At 43.2% G+C, this 11,900-nt stretch overlaps 1 protein-coding gene across 3 annotated transcripts in view; it reads right to left on the bottom strand.

Moving 5' to 3' along the window:
- PRDM2 (PR/SET domain 2) overlaps positions 1-11,900 on the bottom strand; it is a 121,410-nt gene that overhangs the window by 70,238 nt on the left and 39,272 nt on the right. For 2 of the 3 annotated variants that reach the window (XM_040455618.1, XM_040455624.1), the window contains one exon: positions 5,974-6,126. The gene's annotated coding sequence lies outside the window, so the exon portion shown is untranslated. Of the gene's footprint in view, positions 1-5,973; positions 6,127-7,667; positions 7,689-11,900 lie in introns of those variants that run through there. The other variant, XM_040455627.1, reaches the window with a different exon arrangement.

Genomic DNA, 11,900 nt, shown 5'->3' with positions numbered 1-11,900 from the left:
CCGCCTCCTCTTCCCCCGGGTCCGCGCGGGCGGACCTACGGACCTGGCTGGGCGCGACCGCCGTCCACTCCAAACTGCTCTACACTACCGAAGCAGCTCACTGTTCGCAGCCTCACGACTGCCCACGCAGAAGGAAAAATAAAACACGGAACCATTTTGCCCACGAAATCGGAGCTGATGAGAAATAGAAAGCGTAATTTAACAGAACCAGGTGCTTTGGGAAGAGAAGTGTTGAACGCTAATTAATTACCAGCGTACGTTTCGGATGCCAAGAGCAAGTTCAGCATGTTAAGGAAGAAGTGTATGTCATTGCACATTTAAAAACGCACAGCTAACGAGATCACGGAAATGCTAAAGTAAGAGGCGGCACGGAAGACGCAGGCGTCCGAGCACTCTACTCTCTAGGATCTGCCACCGACCTGCTCGAGCCCAGGGAGAAGCCACTGCCTCGCCCTCTGCACCAGACAACTTTTAAATTCCTAAAAGTACCTCACAGGTACTATGCTCCTAAAACATTAACTCTTAACAGCCATGTGAGTAGCGAGGACATATACCACCACCATGCTGATTACGCCTAGAAGATCCTGAAGAAAAAAACACACCGAGTGTGGACACATCACATTCCTCAACAGAATTTAAGGAATGGCTTAGTGGTTTCTCATCTATGCACAATGACTCATCTATTCAGAAAGTTCCAAGACTAACAATACAAGTAAAATTCCAAGTAAAACCCACTGAATAAAGTCAGGATCCATCAGCCCATACTGATACAAAAAAATGAATGAAGTCAATAAGGAAAGCTCTTCCTTAAAGTAGATCCCAACTAATCAATGAAAAACAAATAATGGAATTCGAAAATCACCATTTGGCAATCAGTGCAGTAATAATTGACTCATCAATAGATGCTAAAACTAGGAAGTAAATTTTGGGTGTAACTGACTATTAGCATGGTCTCAAAATATCTCCTCATAGAACATTCATTAATTACAAAGGGAAAAACAGTATCCTTATAATTACATAAATCAACATCATGTGCCTCCTGACATAACGCACAGAAAAGAACATCACTTATGGAGATCTCTGCCTGAAGAGCATAACCATAATTTAATCATGAGACCTAAGAAAAGCCCAAACTGTGCGACATTCTACAAAATAACTGACCAGTCTCTCAAAACTGAAAGGTTATAAAAGATAAAGACTGAAGTACTGTCCAAACTAAGGAGACTGACAAGACATTATAACTGAATGCAACTGAGCATTCTTTTCCTATAAGGACATGAACGGAGCAACTAACAGAATGTGAAAAGGTGTATAGATTAGCTAATAAAATATTGTGTCAGTATTAGCCTCCCGATTTTGATCACTGCACTATGATTATGGAAGGCGATGGCCCTGTTCTTAAGTGCAGGTGAATTCCATCGGAGATGCCTGTTGAGAAACAGCATAGCTCCTCATTTGAACATACCTTCCCATCTAGATAAAGCCCTTGAAAGTAGACATTACTTTGTTTCCTTCTCTGCAAAACTCAGTTTATATAGTCCAAATTTAAGATATTCTGAATTCTTTAAAAGAATATAACGACTGTTTCTTTGCTCCCCCCCAGAAGGCTAAAACCTGCCATTTTCTCATCTTTAAACCAATGTACTATTACTTTCCTTCTTGAATCAGCTGCACCTAAACCAAAAAAACTTAATCTAATATATGGGCTTTTAATGAGTTGAAGTAATCATTACAGATGTCTTTTGGCATTCTGATAAGCTAAATCTGTTTCTGCTGAAGGACAGGCTTTTTTATTTAAGTCAGCTATTTCTAGTTCCAAATGTATAGTTTGCTTCTCTACTATTTTGTAAGCCACATATTTATGAAATGGTGGTATCCTGTAATATTTGAAATGATTAGGGTTCATATAAGCAAGTGAGGACTTCAATAAGACCAAAGTAAGAAAAGAAACATGCAAAGGAGGGAGGCAAAGTTATTCCAAATTTATTCCTAACCTAAACAGCATAACAGGAACAACGGCTACAAGACACCCACTGGGCATTTTCAAGACACCTCCCAGACTCTGAGCTTAAGTTTCCTTGCTCATCCACTGCAATCTTCTGCACAGTACTAACTGCACTAGCAACTGTGTGAAGATAAACAACACAAACTCTTCATTTAGGACGGTACGCCTTTGTTGCAAAGCACACAATGTAAAAACACAACAGAATCTGTTCTTAAATCTAATATAACATGTCTAAATAGCTAATGAGCTGGTGAACATCTAGGTTAAGAGCAACCCGATTTGTTAGCTGTTGAACAACCTGCAAAACTGTTAGCAAGTGGGAGATTATTGTATTATGGAGTTACAGCCTTCCCAACTTCGTAGTAAAACAGCGACACAAGAGACCTTTATGAAGAGGAAAACAATCTATTTATTTTATTTATAAGAGCACAGTTAAGATTTTGTAAGTCAAATTTCAGAGAAGAAAAATTATGTCCTAAACACATTAAATACAAACCCACATTTTAAAAAGTAAAGTTGATGGGGTGCCTGGGTGGCTCACACAGTTGAGCATCTGACTTCGGCTCAGGTCATGATCTCGTGGTTTGTGAGTTCGAGCCCCACATCGGGCTCTGTGCTGGCAGCTCAGAGCCTGGAACCTGCTTCGGATTCTGTGTCTCCCTCTCCCTCTGCCCCTCCCCCACTCACACTCTGTCTCCCTCTCCTTCAAAAAATTAACATCTAAAAAAATTCTTTTTGATAAATAAACAAATAAATAAAAAGTAAAGTTTAAAGTCCAAAAAAACCTCTTTTTTGTATATTGTATTTTGATGTTCAACAAAACAACAACAAGAAGACTTTAAGATCTGTCAGTGTTTCCTTTGGGTTCTGACAGGCTTACAGAAGAACCAAGCACACTCTCTTATCGAAATATCAGCAAATATAAACCTGAAATCTTACCAGACCAATTAGGAAGAGGCAAGGTTCCAATAAATATTCCTGACACGAGGTCAAAATAAGAGAAATCCTCCAGAATTACAGGAACACACAAAGCACGTCAACGCTCAGCCACCTACAAACTATCCCCAACATATGCTCTCTTCAAAGTCACAGATCAGACGCCTCAACTCTCAAATGGATGAACTGAAGACTGAAATTCACCTTTCTCCCTGCAGGCCACTAGGCCGCACCTGATCTGACCCCTGGCCACCTCACTAGCCTCATCTATCATTCCTCTCCTCGCTCTAGCCACACTGGCCTTTGTTCTATTCCTTAAAAAAAAAAAGTCTAGCTTATCCCTACTTCAAGGCCTTTGCTTCTACCGGGGCCCCTCTTCCTAGACTGTTCTTTCCGCAGAGATCTCTGTGTGCCTGGCTCCTTCCCATGGTACGAGGGTGGGGAGAGGGGCTTCACATTTGTCTTGTCTTCCCTGACCCACAAGGAGGGATGGAGATATACATACATACATATATATACACACACACACACACACACACACACACACACACACATATATATATGTATAACTATGTTATTTCACAAAATTATCATTTTACTCATTGTTTATTATCTGCCTCCTCTGCCATAAACTGCAGTCCCAGGAGACCAGAGACTGTCCTGTTCACTATCACAGGAGAACACCTAGTACACAGTAGACTCTCAATAAATGCTTATCAAAGTAATGAAGAGATGAATGAATGGATGACAGGCTAACAACTAACTTTCAGAAATTTAAAATAGTTTCTCATCATACTACAAACAAAACCAGTCTTGAGATTTCCTAATTATCTGGGTAATAGTTGAGGAGGCTATACATAGCCAAGAAGAACATCACATGTAGTTTCATTTACAAAACCTAACCCACAGAAAGCTTTATCCGGAAGATTGTAGTCAGATAATCACTAGCAAGGAATCTGAAAGGTCTTGCGCATACGTGAGCAAACACCAAAGGTCAGGACCGGGGGAAGTCTGCAAAGATAGAACTATGTCACTTCAGACAGAGACAGGTAAGAATGGTGGTAGTCGTGAGCTTGGGAGCACTTCGGTTAGGCTAGGAACTGCTCACAGAACCTCACCTACAGTGGCTCGTTTAACCTTCACGACACCTAGACGTGTTAACTGTACTATTAACTCCATTTTTACAGAGGAGAAAACGAAAACGGTGTAAGCAACTTCTCATGGTCCCACATCTAGAAGCCCAGATTCACTCACAAGCCAGTCTGCTCCAGGGTCCCCATTCCTAACCACGGCATTATACCACCTCACCAAAAATAACAGCCGGCACTTAGCCCTGAGCAGGCGCTAGAGCTCTACCTCAACTGACCTGTGTAATCATGGTAATACCGTGAGGTCGATACTGTATTTCTCTGTATCTTACAAATGAGGGAACTAAGGCACAGAAAGGTGAGCTGCCTACGGTTGCACGGCTAGGTAAAGTCCCAATGGCTTGCCCTGGGTCACACAGCAAGCCCAGATTTAATCCAGCAGTCGGGCTTCAGAGTTCACTCTCCCAAACACTATTCTCTCTTGCTTCTCACTGTTTCTCAGATTTGCTACCAGGGAGGCGAACACATTTTAACCGGAAGTCTTGCAAAGGAACTGCAGCAAGGGAACGTCACCCCGGACATGCTCTCCCTTGGAACCTCGCTTCTACTCCCTCGATCCTCTCCTATTCATCCCTTCGCCCGCCCTTCATCTCCACCAGGATCCTACCTCGATTTAACCAGATGTAATGCTCACTTAAAGTAAATTTGAGAGACAACGCGTGAATTCTCGAATCAAATTCTGACTCCAATTTCAAACTGCGGTGTAACAAAACCGTATAGTAGTACCTACTAGGAAATCACGCTATTGCCGTCAGCAGAAAGAAAATGAGAACGAAGGTTGTAGACGTTTTAAATGAGAATACACCACAGAAAAATATCTCCTGCAGGGATTAGAATCAAGGACATGGGTGTATCTGAAGTAAAGGGCAGTCCCACTGGCTACAGATGACAGGAAAAATACAGCAGAGGAAAATTAAACAGCTCCGTGCTAACTGAACTTCCAGAAGTCCTAGTGCCCCCGCACAGGCAAATTTCAGCATGTTGCAAAGCTGACCACGGTCTTCAATGCTTGCTCATCAAGAGATTTCAACTCCGTGGAGATAATCTGTTTTCACGGAATGTCCCCCAGCCTATGACATTTTTAAATGGAAGTGAATAAACAGAAATGTGAATTACAGCAATTTTAGTAAACATATGTATTCCAAAAAGCAATCATCATCTATCTTTAGAGCCGTAAGACTCTTTAGAGAACACTTCCGTGCGCGATCAGTACAGATTTGCCTTCCCAGAGAACCTGAGAGCAGGGACAAAGACCCAGACTCGCCTGTTGCAGAAATACGACGATACTCAGTGCTTCCCAATGTACTCAGTACCCTGAATGCACTCGGTGACCTGTGACCTCACCACAAACTCTAAAAAATGATTTGCCTCTTCTTTTCATCTCAACAATTAACGTCTCTAAATAAAAACTTGGCAGGAAGAAGAAACCCGCTCTGTTTAATTTCCATTCTGAATCACATCTACAGAAGAGAAAAGCTAATAATCCAAGGCTGCCTTATACCGAAGACCAAGTACATGTTTTCGGTCAGCACAGAACCACCGCAGCTGGCGACAGCTGCTTACAGTCGACACGTCTGCCAGTCAGACCGTTCCTGACGCCTCCGTTTCGTAGGAGGAGGGAAGTAGTTGCCACACACCTCACTCATTGGTCTCTGCGAGGGGGCAGGGTGTAATTACTTAACGCGATCTTTGTGTGTGCTTTAGCGCACACAAACCGGTGGCAACTGTAGATTTAAAACAAAGACCTTCCGATGTGTTGATGAACCACTTTCAAATATAATCCTTTCAAGGTCGGCAAAGTCATTCTTGTCAGTCCCAAGTGAGGACAGTTTTTGCAAAACTGCACACAGAGTGACTAGAGCAGACCAGCTTTAACACTCTTACCTTTAAAGTTTTATAGTAAATGGCCCTGTTGATTTCCAGCGGAAACAAATTCTGCTCTTCTCCTGAGCAAGCCCAATTCACATACCGCAGCCAGTTTCCCTTCTCTGGATCGGTGGCATCAATGCACATCCATCCCAAATTTGGGTAATACACCTGGGGGGGGGAGGGGGAGGTAAACACCTTTGTTAAAATAGAAATGTCTTTAAAATGTTTCCAGTTTCAACTTTTAAGACAACTCTTTTTCGTCATATCCGAGTACTCTACAAAACGCTTCACAGAAACTAAATTAGCCAGCAAAGAAAAGAAAAATAAAAGATAAAAACAGAGATCCAAAACTGATAATCCTCATTACTCATTTTTCTATCTGGACTTGAGTCATTTTTCTCTCCTAAACCTAAACAACTATAGTAATTGTGTTTAATGATCTCTAAATGCTCTGCAAATACCATATGTACACAAAGACGAGTGACAGTCCTAGTCCCTACATGAACTTGAGAAGAAGAGTGAGCGTCCAGCAATGCCCCACTGCACCCAAATCCCCTGAGTGTTCTGGGTTGTTCTGCAAGTCAAGTGCAGGGGCCTGGTCCTGCCAGACCACACGGTTTGGCGGGTCCCTTTACTGCAAGGCTGAAAAAGAACTTCGGTGAGTGAACGTGCAGTACGAAGGTCCACGTGAGTGACGGCGTACGAAGCCCTGGCAGACGCAGCTGACCCTCCAAACCTTATCTAAGCATCTGTCAGGACTAAGGTATCATGGAACATACTTCGGGAAATATCAGTGTCCTTCCAAGACCGGAAACCCAAGCCGCTTTTCTGGACTCCGATCAAACTTACTCCTGCAAGAAACTTGCCCTGATCATCCACTCTTGGTCAATGTCCCCGCCCCACTGGCCTCTACCACGCATCCAGCACTTCTCATACCGTCAATTTAAAGAAAATCTATTTAGCAACTATTTTTAACTTTTACACACACACACATATATATAGATTTTTTTTTTTTTTTTTTTTACTTCCCCCAAACTAGACCGTAAAAACACTTGATTAGGCACTGAACTAGAGCTGCAGGACCAACTGGTGATAGACCTGTCAAAAATAAAGCAAAAGAAATGAGTCTTTTACTTCTCCCTAGGAAAGAAAGGAAAGACTCTCGATGCTTCCATTCCTTCCCTACGTATATGAAGCGAAGACTCCCGCCACTCATTTCTTCTCTCCTCTCCCACCCACATTGCACACTCTTCTTTACTGCAACTTTTCTTCCGGAACAAAACTCCCACTCTCCACTCTCAGCTCTTCTGACCATACCTGCATCTCCAAGCCTGTGTCTGGCAGGGGGCAGCGCCCAACCTTACTGGGTACTGACCATATTTCCTTCCTATTGGGAACTGGATGTCAGGCACAGTGCTATATGCTTTGCATCTTATCTCATTGAACAGGGTAGGTTCGTTATCATCTCCTTTTTTAACATGTGGAAGGTGAGGCTCAAAATTCAATTGAACTTTCCCAAAGTCACCCAATTAAAAAAAAGAAAAGAAGATCTGCCTGACCTCTACCATACTTATCAGCACCTTCCTTGACCGTCCTGGTGAAAAACTACGAATCCCTCTCTTCCCATCAGCCCCCAGTCATCCCCCCAATTTGTTTTTCTCCATAGCACTTAGGCTCTTGTAAAGTATGAGATCTACTCAGGGACTTACTTTTTTTATTTGGTGACTGCATCGTCACACCAGAGTATGAGCTCCATGAAGAGAAGACATGTTAGCCTTTTTTCACTCACTGCAGTGCTTCCAGTATCTTGACTGGTACCTGGCACCGAGCAGGCCCTCAATAAATAACTATGGAACGGATGTAAGGATGCTGTTACACATAAAGGTATTCAGGGCCATCCCCTGTGAGTTTCTTCAAAAACTGTCTGTTTACTGAAACCCCTGTCTGCACCACTCCAAAGAAAAGCTCTCCCTGTTGCTGCAGACCCCTCTTCAAACTCACTCTCATTCACCCTCAGTGCATACAAGTATGCGTGCACACACACTCCCCCCCCCTTTTTTTTAATATTTATTTCTTTTTGAGAGCTGGGGGGGGAAGACAGAGATTCCCAAGCAGCCTCCACACTGTCAGTACGGAGCCCGACGTGGGACCTGAACTCACGAGCCATGAGATCGTGGCCTGAGCCGAAATCAAGTCAGACGCTTGCTTAACCGACTGGGCCACCCGCGCGCGGGCCATCCACTCCTCTCCCTCTAAACAAAGACAAAGGGAAGCCCCAAACGGTGTGTTACCAAGAGCCTCACAACGCAAATTTTAAAGTTAAATTTTAAATGCCAGAATAACAGAAGTGGCTTTACTTTAAAATGTTTAAGAGGGGCGCCTGGGTGGCGCAGTCGGTTGGGCGTCCGGCTTCAGCCAGGTCGCGATCTCGCGGTCCGTGAGTTCGAGCCCCGCGTCGGGCTCTGGGCTGATGGCTCGGAGCCTGGAGCCTGTTCCCGATTCTGTGTCTCCCTCTCTCTCTGCCCGTCCCCCGTTCATGCTCTGTCTCTCTCTGTCCCAAAAATAAATAAACGTTGAAAAAAAAATTGTTTTTTTTAAATAAAATAAAAAATAAAAAATAAAATGTTTAAGAGACGTCTGTCACACTTGTCAGCATGGTGAATTAAGGAAAATGGGAGCCGTCGCTACTTTAACAGTCAGTCCACAGTAGGTAGCGACTTCGGACTCACTTAGGGATCAAAAGCGTTGCTTCGGTTTATCACAGAGGATGGCACGGTCCTACTCACACCCCATCCGACGTACTGACACCGCTCCAGGAAACCAACGGGAGACAGATGGTGCTGGAAAGCCCCACACAGTCAAAGAGAGCAGCTGGGGAGAGACGCGAAGCCCACCCACCAACCTGAGGATACCAGCATGAGCCACACCAGAATTTCCCGACACCCTGGTCAACACTGACCTCTGCAAAGAGCAAGGCAGCCCACTCGAGTGAATTATTTATTTACGTAGGGTTCATTTTGTTTCAAAATCGATGGCAGCATCTGCTAAGTCATACTTAAACTGAAATACGTATTTCACAGAAAAAGATGGACGCTTCAATTCTTTTAACGTGCAAAAATAATTCAGAAAGGAATACACAGGACCAAAATCTCACGGAAATAAATTAGGTTTACCTAATAATCATAAAATAAGTTCAAATTAGATCATTTCTACCCAGCAGACTGGTAAAAAGAAATTTTTAAGAGAAAAAGGAAAAAAACACAGGACCAGAGAGTAGACATTCTCCCAAACAATGCTGATCAGAGAATAAATTGGTTATCATTTTTTGGATGGAATTTATTAACAGTCCATGACAAAAAAAAAAAAGCTTTAAAATGTACACACACTTTAGTGAGCATACACACTTGCAGGAATTTATTCTCATGAGATAATTGGCAATTGTACCAAGACGCATGTACAAAAATGTTCCTAACAGTGTGGTTTATTACAGACTGTTTCCAATTAGTTGCTAAGTGAAAACCACTACGGATTAGCTCAGTATGATAATCCATGCACAGAGCAGAATACTAAGCAGACCTAAAAAGCACTTTTGTACAAACTGTTAGTTTATGTGGAATCTTTTATTTTGCTAGATAATTCTATATCCCTTAAGAATTTTTCCAATGAACACACATGACTTGTACAATTGGAAGAAAACCAAGATAACCACGAGCTGGGGAAGTATTTTTACTGGTGCAAAGGGCGGACACAAAACTAGTGATGACTGAATAAAGCTGGTTATAGAAAGTATGGCTTAAGATGGCACCATTTTTGTTTCAACATGTGAATTGCCTGAGGAGAAAAATAAGCTGACGCTAAACACACGAAACTGCCAGCAACGGTTTTCTCCGAGAAGTGGGATCATCCATAGTTTTTGTTTCCTTTCTTCTGTTTACCTGAATTTTCCGCCTTTCCTCCACTGACTTGTGTGATCTCAAAGTAAGGAAGGGACAGGGTGGGAGAGCAGATTCGTCCCCGGCGTGAAACCCCGCGTCGGACTGAAGGCCTCAGAGGCCCTACCGATGCTCCTCCGTCCCCCTGCCATCACCACCGTCGTCACACACAGTTTACATCGGCAGCTTTGTCATTTTTATTGCGAGTCTAACCTTACAAACAGAAACCGGTATGAAAACATGTTTTGATACAATTTCTACCTTAGCTGGCCAAACCTGGGCTTCCAATCAGAATCAATTTCAGTGGCTGACACACAGAACCCAAACGGTAACATGTGACAGCTCTGGCTTCACGTTAACCGCCAAAACTAGACCACAAAGGCGCTGCGGCACCGTTAGGCTAGGGTAGCGGGAAACGAACTAGAATCCCTTCTTTCACACAAAGCGAGTGCAAAGGCAGGTCAAACGCCCACTCCAGCTCCAGCTCAATAAATGATGTGCAACCAACCAATTTCCAAATCTTTATAATGACCGAAAAATATTCGGCTGACTTGACCCCAGAGAGAAATATTTTCATATAATCAATAATTTTTCCTCATCCAATCTATAGGAGTCCCTTTGAACAAAGCAAGGTATACCCTTTAACGAGGCATAACAAAAGGTACACCTTTTATACAAGGCAAGGCAAGGATACCTGATTGTGTATATACAAAACAATTTTTACAAATTAACTTCCAAGTGGAAATTCCTTCCTCGGAGAAACAGAGCTCAGGGAGAAGCATCTCCACACCAAGCCCCGGGCTAGATGCTTAATGAGGGATTTTATTTAGCTTTTACAGGAACCCTATGATATAGAAGTAAGCCCCTTTTATAAATCGAGACACTAGGAAAGGCTGCTAATTTTACTAGAACACTGAAGTCACTAAAAGTCTGAGCCAGGATTCAAACCCGGTCCCCTCAGTTATGCTTCCATTTCAATTTCCCTTTTTCCAAACCTCTCCTCCCATCCTGGACCTTCCCTCGGTCACCCAAGCCTGACCTCCCTTCTGCCCTTACCACTGAGCACAGCCTGGGTATTAACTCTTTGTCGAACAAAACATAATTTTCACACCACCTAATTGCCATGCAATTTAATCCAATCCTTTTGAAATTGCCATAAAACCACCTACACTCAAAATCCAGTACACACCGCAATCTAAAAATGCATCAAAGTTAAAGACTCCTGAAGAACAGAGGATGCTTTGCAAAGGACGAACCAAACTGATAAAACATACTTACCTCCTGGGTTGGGGGTGAGGGTTTTCATTTAGATCCGTCCTTATCATTTACTTGTTATATTCTACATGTGTTCATTCAAATTTGTAAACTCAAAAACCTCTCATTCAATTAATGCAAACATTCATCATTTGAATCCTCAACTGTTTGTCTAGGAGGTCCTTACCCACTCTCAACTTACAGTAACGAACTTTACTCTGACACAAATCACTGCCAGGGATTAAGACAGAGCACTAAAGATGCTTCCTCATACTGAATCGACTCTCATGCTGAGATACATCTTGCATTCATCCAAACAACCCCCCAGCCCCCTGCAAATTAGAGTCTACAGTGATACAGCCTTTCTGTTGGCTGTTCTCTGGACTTGCCCTTCAAACAGCTCTGACACATTACTAATGGAGGGACAGAACCTCTCTGGGAGGTCCATGCTCCTGAGGCTCCTTTCCATCTTTATTCCTCTGGGGATCTAGCTTACTGAATTTCCAACATTATGATCCATACACTGTTTGCCACTTTCCCCGCCTGTTCCCGGGAAGAGACAATATCTATTTCCACTTGTGGAGACTGACAAAATGAGTAAAGGGGAGACAGGAGCCTCGTGTCTCTACAGGCCCAACTTGCAGAGCATTTACTTCTCATGTGTTCCATAAGTAAACAATAACTCAGCTTGTAGAAGTCACTTTCAGGATTCCTCCTGGGGGGGGGGGGGGGGGGGGGGGGGGGGGGGGGGGGGGG

This window comes from Herpailurus yagouaroundi, unplaced genomic scaffold, assembly GCF_014898765.1.
Source record: "Herpailurus yagouaroundi ecotype Mexico unplaced genomic scaffold, PumYag 77, whole genome shotgun sequence".
Lineage (NCBI taxonomy): Eukaryota > Metazoa > Chordata > Mammalia > Carnivora > Felidae > Herpailurus > Herpailurus yagouaroundi.
The sequence above is the reverse complement of the archived record's forward strand: the minus strand, read 5'-3'. Positions and strand labels throughout refer to the sequence as shown.